At 45.4% G+C, this 8,748-nt stretch overlaps 2 pseudogenes; one reads left to right on the top strand and one right to left on the bottom strand.

Moving 5' to 3' along the window:
- Positions 1-1,143: 1,143 nt before the first annotated feature.
- Positions 1,144-3,099, top strand: LOC149358012 (uncharacterized; annotated as a pseudogene).
- Positions 3,100-5,640: 2,541 nt separating this feature from the next.
- LOC149358011 (uncharacterized) lies at positions 5,641-8,333 on the bottom strand (annotated as a pseudogene).
- Between the last annotated feature and the right edge of the window lie 415 nt (positions 8,334-8,748).

Raw genomic sequence — 8,748 nt, 5'->3', positions numbered from 1 at the left:
CCTCACTGTGCGCTTCTCTTTAGATTACCTCTATAGCCTCTCGAGAAAACAGATGACTCAGGCTCTCACTGAGTCTTTGTTCCCTACACCGTTGTATCGGCAGCCTTATCTGGGGTCTTTGGACATCAGTGTTCTAAAGCGTGTTAGGCGGATGTGCATTCAGGCAGCCGCTAAAACGTTCTTTTCAAACTACACACAGCGACGCTGCCTGTCAAGACATTTCTTAATGACAAGGGGATGTTTGTACCCTGGAATGTGAATTGCCGTCTGTGTAACGTGCCTGAGACAATTGATCATTGCTTCATCCTGTGCCGTGATGCCATGTTCTTTTGGGACATACTACAACGAACTCTTAAGAAGTACATTGAAATTACACCATACACTATTAGATTTCTGCCTGTTGGCAAAAACTCTGTTGTGCCTTATGACCTCTTTGTGTTGATGGGACTATTCAGTCTTTGGAAAAGCCGTATGATGGACAGACATGCCGAGCCACCAAGATCGTCCAAATCTGTGTTTCGAGAACAGTGTGCTTTGGTGAGGAGTGTATATGCTGCATGCGAAGAACCTCCAAGCTGGCTGCCGTGTCTAGATGCATGTGTGTGCCTCCCTGAATTTTGATGTTTTTATGGGGATGCAGTGTTGAGTTAGGGCTATGGCGGGCTCCTATTAAGCAGCCCGGTAACTTAAGGCGCGAACCAGTTTGATTGAAGTTTTCCCCCTTTTTAGGGAAGTTCTTCCATGCAATAAAGAAAAAAATCTATAGGTGGAGGTAGCGTAGTCGGTTCGCAATGGAGTGCTCCTGGTTCGAATCCTCGCTCCGGCGCTGTTTTTTCCCCCCAGCCATTCGTAATAAAGGAGCGTATCTACTCCTGCAGAGGGAGTGCGCCATGAAGGAGTGCGGCGATTCTGGAAAAAGGAGGGAAATATAGGACAAGCGTATACTCCATCAAAAGGAGTTCCTGGCACTCCTTTAGTTCTTAGAGTGAAGGCTTACAAGATCATTCTAAGTGCACCCTTACCCGCTCGCAAGAAAGCCTGTGCTTGAAGCTTTACACGCAAATAATCACAGCGCACGATACATTACGTCCTGATGTCCATAGTACACGGAATTGGTCGGCAACTACGAATACCTATTGGATCATGTCTGCTTTGCCAGAACAGCCAGCAGGCAAATAACAGTTGTCTTTTTTTTAACGTACAACGCGTAAGCTGTAACGCAAGAAAGCACGCAGTGCACATGGCTAACCTCGCCAATATCAAGCTACACGATGAAATGCGAAGGCGCAAGGTAGTCCAGATTTAAAAGAACGCTGAAAAACCAGAAGTAGAAAACTGCAGGGCTGTAAACTTCGGTGTTTTTCGCAACCCATGGCGAAAACTCTCTATTGAAAACTCAAGAACGAAACGGAACATACCCTCAAAGGAGGCCCTCCAGATAGTAACATCGACGGTACAGCTTTCTGTGGCTACTCAGCCAAGGCTAAACAAGAGAGGGAAGGAAACGGTTCTTTGTTCCCGTGCTGGGCATCCTTATCCCGAACAAGGATCACCCCACCTCTGACGCTGTTTGGGCAAAGACGGTACGCTCTTTGTCCCGGTTCTCCAACTTTTTCCCTTTATCCTTCCGGAACCATAGACCGAATAAAGGAATCCCCACTCGCTTTGGATTTGGCAAGGGACAGGCAGAGAAAGAAGCATGCGGAATCACCCCAGCCAACACCTCCCCCCCCCGCACGACGGGGACAAGCAGCCGGGTTTGCCATGGTTCGTTTGTAATCCTCTGAAGGCAGGCGCAGCAACAAAAGAAAAGCCTTCACGCAGCGCGGGTCAAGAAAGGACAGGACACATATATCAACATCTCAGCCAAAACCAGACTCGGGTCGCTCGGGGGCAAGATGGGGAGACACTTTCTCAGTGATGGATCAGTGTCGTAGCCTGGTGGCAGAATCTGAACTGCTCGCAAGATGGCGGCAGTGGAACCGCCACCTGAAGTGAAGGCACGTTCAGGGGAATATCACTGAATATTCATTCAAAATATGAAGGAACCAAGCACTCGTCGAAACTAAGAAACGGATATGGGAATGTTTCCTAGTTATACTTGGCTCGTTTTCCTGCTTTTAATGGAGTGTAGTTCAGTCAGTTTTGTTTTACACAAACTTGGGAACGCACTAGACAATTTCTGGAGCATGTGGGAAAGCGTTCATACTTCAATTCAGATAATTACTTTCATTTGTAGCTAACTTTCATACACTTTTCAGTTACAGTTGAATGTGTTCAGAACAGATGAAGGAATTTAAAAGACACTAATATAAGGAAACTGAAAGATCTTGAAGGTGATTCAAGGAGTGGCGCTGGAGCGTTACCGAAGAGCAGGTGCTGGGTGCACCTCGAGAGGATGAGATTTTTAAAAGGCCAGATGGAAGTACGCCAGTAAGTATTACTCCAGTGCAACTTTGTCACCCACATTTCATTTTACTTGTTTACGACAGTTTCAAGCGGAAACATTTAGGCATCATTTTCACAGTAAAAATGGATGTTGCATGTTCTGCTTCTCAGGGTGTATTCTTCATCCACCACAATAACTGTTCACTGTGATGCCTCAATTTAGTTTGTACAGTTTCATTGCAGCTGCGATTTCGTGAATGCCAGGTTTTCGACATAGTGATCAGTAGAGTCACAGGTGTATTCGCAGTGCTGCTGTGAAAATCTATCACTACATTCTCTTAGTGATCAATGTTTACGTAATGTCACCATCCTGCAGAGGACACAGCAGCATGGAGGTGGTGGCCGTGCACGAAGTGCTCGAAGACCATCCACGACCAGGGTCTCCAGCAGCAGAGTCAGCACCAGCAGCCTCTTTCCAGGACATTTTTTTGTGCCCTGAACTGCCGCAGCCCAGCACCTCTCAGTCTGTGGCTGTGGATGAAGATGAAGGCACGGCGAGCCAGTCTGCAGGGAATGGCCCGCCGCAGCCCAAAAAGCGGAGGAATGTTCGGGAAGAGCTCGATGTTGTAAATGCACAGCTTGCGACTGTGCGAAGTGCATTACTGGCGCACAGACCCACAGATGCCGATGAACACTTATTGCTGTCTTTAAAACCATATGTGCCAACTGTGCCAAGCAATATGCGACAGCATATGCAAATAGAACTCCTCAACATTGTAGGGCAGTATAGCCAGAGAGTATATCCCACTCACCTGATGATAAATCCAGAATAAATAAGTAATAAGGGTGTAATTACTCATTGAGATCCACCCTAGCACAGCCATACGGCTACAAATTAAAGCTATACAGCTTTCCTTTTTAGCCGTACGGCTGCGCTCGGGTGGATGTCAATGAGTAATTACACCCTTATTACTTAATTATTCCGCTATTTATTTATTACCGTTATTACTTATTATTTATTACTTATTTTACTACCTGATGATAACGCCAGAATAATAAGTATTAAGGGTGTAATTACTCATTGACATCCACCCAAGCGCAGCCATACGGCTAGAAAGGAAAGCTATACAGCTTTCCTGTGTAGCCGTATGGGCGCGCTCGGGTGGATGTCAATGAGTAATTACACCCTTATTACAAATCTACTCCACCTTGGGGGATTACCCTAAACATTTGATCGATCGGAATAAATAAGTGTGAAGAGATGCGCTATGTATGGCGCCACATTTATTTCACTGTGCTGCAGCTGTGAAAAGAAAAGATGGAGCAAAAAAGCTATGGCAGGTTATTACCTTGTAGGGCTCATAGAACAATGGTATGAATGTGCTTTACTGAATGCCGTGTGTTCAGGGGGAACAGCTGAAACAGGCTTTATGTTTTTTTCGCATACTATGCCTGTGTTGCAACCTATTTCAAGACAATATTTTCTGCACTTGACAAGAGAGAAAAACAGACAGTAGCACTTGCTCTTTTTGGTACAAAAGACGAATTAATGAGACCTGTTGACCACACGTGGCACACTGATGACAAAGACAAGAAAAACTGAGCTACCAGGACATTACAGTCACATATATCTTGTTTCAATTGGTTAAAAGAGTAGAGCACTGCATTTACGTAGCCTAGCCATGGTTTCTGATTATGCTATTGTGGAGCACAATGAGGTGTTGCTTACATTTAACTAGGCCGTGCTTTTTGCAGTGTTTGTTTATTTCTGAGGAATAGTGGGGGATATTTCGAGGCATTTATTTCTTTCTAAAAAAAAAACACTATTTTCGGTCTAATTGTACAGTGCAACTTCACTGTCATCAGAGGTAAGCTGCCTATAACTCTTTGCATTGGAGCCCTTGATGACCGCGCACATTATTAACGAAATGCTGTAAAATTCCTTTCGCTGTTTTACTCCCACAGCAACGAAGGCTAAGATGATCTGCCTGCACCGCTAGGATTCAGGACATCATTGTTGGCTAGGCAGTGTTCATAAAGAGCCTCTTTGAGGTCTGCTGCCCAAGAGTTTGGTTTTTGGTGGTCGACATGCGGGTTTTGTTAACACATATACCTCATGGGCGGCTTGACAAGCTCGCATCTCATAGACAGAGGCAATGACAGACTCAACACAAGTGGTACGGGAATACAAGGAATAGGCAAACACTGAATAGAGAATAGATACAACTCTACAAATGTAATCTATATGCATACAAATATTCACAAAACAAACAAATCGTCGCTCCCTTCACACATGTCAGGCAAATAATGCGAACATGCATAAGTACACATTATATACACTATATACACAAGCACATCTACCATTGCGTTATACAGCAGTCACAATGAATGAGTACTGAGCATGCAGATGTCTACAAAGCAACAAACACAGGTTCCATATCTGACCGCAGGACTCAGACAAAAATGTAGCCATGTTATTGGCATTGATCATAGCCATAGCTTAAAAAATGAAAGTTCAAGAAAGCACCATGGTATTACTCCTGATAAAAGGATCATATTGAGAAAGTGTGAACACCAGTGCTTCTTATTGCCCTTGTACAGACACGAGATTGCTGTGATGAACTGAACACTTTACAACACAGACTGCCACGGTGGTTCAGTGGTTGTGGTGCTCGGCTGCTGACCCGAAAGGTGCAGGTTCAATCTCAGCCGTGGCGGTCGAATTTCGATGGGGGCAAAATTCTAGAAGCCTATGTACTGTGCGATGTCAGTGCACATTAAAGAACCCCAGGAGGCCGAAATTTACTGAGCCCTTCACTAAGGCGTCCCTGATCACCTGAGTTGCTTTGGGACGTTAAACCCCCAATAAACCTTTCCGAAAGCCTTGCTGCACAGGTAACAAAATGTTATTTTCAGCTAGATAGAAACTATGTGTTCAAGTTACTTGTAACAGGAAGAGGTGATAAAAATTGGTCGATAGTTAAAGAGTTAGGTTATCCCCCTTAAACTGGTACGATGCCGGCCATCCACCAGTACATCACCCGAAAGTATAAAACCTGAAAGAGAGATCTTCGTTAAAAAGGTTTGGGGGGTTTAACGTCTCAAAGCAACTCAGACTATGAGGGTCACCGTAGTGAAGGGGCACTGAAAATTTAGACCAACTGGGGTTGTCTTAACATGCAATCACATTGCACAGTAGATGGGCCTCTAGAATTTCGCCTCCATAGAAATTTTATGTTAAAAAGATCTTATTTATGGCCGCAACCCGGCAGATGCACGCTGTCATGGTACAGCGCCGGCAGCACTAGAAAAATAAGAACAAAAAATGTCTCGCGCTTCAGCTGCTGCCCTAGAGAAATTATGGCCAGCAGGAGGCTGCAGGCCCAGCATCGCTGAGCCTCCATCAGCTGCCAGCGTAGAGCGCCATTGTCCTTCGGTTACGTTACCGAAATGGTCCTCGTGGTCCACGTATTGCCCATCAATGTAGTTGGCGTCCTCGGTGAAGAAGTTGTGCAATGCACATGTTGCCAACACCACAAAATCCGCATTTTCCGGCTTAAGGTTGATGACACGCCGAAAAATGCGGAAACGCGAGGCCATCACACCAAATGCTCTTTCGACGCACCTCCTGGAAATAAATAGCATATATTAATAGATGTTCTGAGAACAGCATTTCAGACCATAATTTACCTTGCCCGGCTCAGGCGATAATTGAAGACCATTTTTTCTTCTTCCTGGCACCTGCCAGAGTAGGGCCTGAGGAAATCAGGTCGAAGCTGAAAGGCTTCGTCCCCCATAAACACGTGGGGTGCAACAACTGCAGAGCCGGGAAGTTGCTTGGGGGCTGGCCGGCCAAGAACACCTTGCTCCAGGCACTTTCCAAACCTGCCGTCGCTCTGCCGACCGTAGCCACCGACGTCAACCATAATAAATTTAAGGTTGCTGTCGGCAACTGCCATCAACAAAATGGAGTATGTGCCCTGCAAGGAACCAAAACAATAAGCATTCTTGCTGAAACCTAACAAAGCGCTGTTAGTACCTTGTAGTTGTAGTACAGGCTTCCAGAATTGGGTGGCGCCTGTATTTGTACATGCTTTCCATCCACTGCGCCCACACTGTGGGGAAAATTTCACTTCTGGTGGAAACCATTTGCAATTTCGCACCACTTTTCAGTTGTTGGCATCTGAAATAAAAATTTGCCATGCCATCAGATGCACATTTATGAGCGGGGGTGGTGTAAGGTATCAGATTGTTACATGGAGGCAGTGATGGTTTATTTATAAATTGAAGTGATAATGGAGATTTCAAGGGTATATTGAACACAGACCTCAAGTTAACACAGCAAGACTAAACATTTTTCTTGCACCAGCATTATAATCACACTGTTCGTCTGCATTACACAAGTTCATTAATGCTGTTTTATGAAATACTTTCAGTGTATCTTAATATTTGTATTTTTTAGAAAAGTGAATAGACATGCAATGCGTAAACACTCATAGCTGCATAGCCTTCTGGCACTTTCCATAGCAGCACTGTAGAACTCAAAACAAAACTGCTGTACGAGACTAAACAAAGGCAGAGTAGACAGGACGAGCGTTACATTCCGATTTCTCTGTTAAAAGCCTACGCTCATCTGACACTCTTTAGTTTGTTTTTATTCACACCATGCCCACTGAATCCTCATCACACATTCCTGGCAGCTTTTGTACAACTGGAACCACTGAATTATGTCTGCAGTCATTGCGTGCCAATTTCCTCACGATATGAAGGAAGAAAGCATGGGTCACGTGGCCATCATCCCCCGAAAAAATGCATGCATGATCACTAAAGCATGTACACTCTTCAGGTATACATGCCATAAAGCATACCTTTAAGCAGAGAGGTTGCAACACCTTCCACAGCAGCCGACATGTGAAGTGAATGATCCCGGCTACTGTGCAGATGCCTACCCTGAAGGCTAAGGCCACCTCCTGCATATGCATCCCCGATGCCAAGTACCTAAAAGACATAAGTGGAAGAGAAGGTGAAGAAAGTTAATGCAAGATTTATGGCACTGAGCAGCCCCTCCAAATTTAGAAAAACTTTCCACATTCTTTTTCTCAAAACTGTGTCGCTCCAATGAAATAGTTAGCCTGCCGAAGCGATTGTCAAAAACATAGTTCTTGCCCCGATATTGCAGCTCAGTTTTACGAATGCCATCCATGTGGCAACAAGGTAAGAGACATGACCGTTTGCCCGTTCTGGTATGTGCGGTGACTTTTCAGACTTCCAAGTCCACAACTACTGATTGCAGGAATGACAGAATTATTGGAATGCGAACAAGAAACTGACATCATAAATCGGTTAGCAGACGTACAGACACCCCACGAACTTGCACGCAGTAAAGCCACTAACCTGAGGGTGATCGCGAGCCTCATTCGTGAAGGAAGTGGCTCACGTGTCACGTAATATTTCGTGAGTACATCCTCCAGCAGCGCATGGAGTTCCTCGAAACGCTCCGGCCTCATCCGGTAGTACTTCCGAAAGTAATCTTGGTCTCCCGAGATCAGGAGTGGCATCTGCACACCACGATTATGGCTAGACTCAGCAAGCAGAAAATATGTGAAAAAACACACAAGTCGACATTAAAAGTTCTCAACTCACGGCTGTGTAAAATTCAGACTCCGCCTTCCTGTTCTCCCAGACTGGCCGCACCCACCAACGCCTCGGTGTCGGCAGGCCCTCCAACAACTTCTTGTTCTCGAGGAGGCAGTACTCCTCGAGCAATAGGAGCCGGCGATTTTCAGCATCGAAGGAAGCGGAAAGCGCCGGCGTGTCGACGTCTTCTGCTTCACAGACGCTGTCTGGGTCCATGGCAATCAGCAACTTTTTTTCTCGAGGAGGTAGTACTCCTCGAGTATCAAAAGGCGCACGCCTTCAGGATCGTATATTCCGACCGTCGCCATTGCCAAATTGATGAGAGAGCCCTAGCAGCGTGAGCCCAAACGTTATATCGACGCCTTGGTGGCCCGCGCTATTTTCACATCTCAATGGTTTCATTCAGCGCACCAAAACTGTTCATAACTAAGCATAATTCAAAACTGTTTACTTTACTAAAAACATATGAAATGTTACCTGGTATCTAAAAGTACGCATGAATAATATAACATAAACACATTCCATGTTGCATTACAGTCGTGTTTATTCACGGGTTGCATAAGCAGACATCTAGCAACCTTGCTTGTCACTCCGACCGAATTCGCTGAGTACGCGTTGCATGTGAAGGCACTGACCGAAAATCGCACTGCGGCGTCACCGACTGGGACGACTATTTTAGTTCTGTTCGCAGCATGTGAAACGGACCTAACGCGTTTCGATAGC

The sequence above is a fragment of the Amblyomma mixtum genome, chromosome 3 (assembly GCF_055824585.1).
Source record: "Amblyomma mixtum isolate Tamu chromosome 3, ASM5582458v1, whole genome shotgun sequence".
Classification (NCBI taxonomy): domain Eukaryota; kingdom Metazoa; phylum Arthropoda; class Arachnida; order Ixodida; family Ixodidae; genus Amblyomma; species Amblyomma mixtum.
This window is presented reverse-complemented; position numbering and strand designations above follow the sequence as displayed.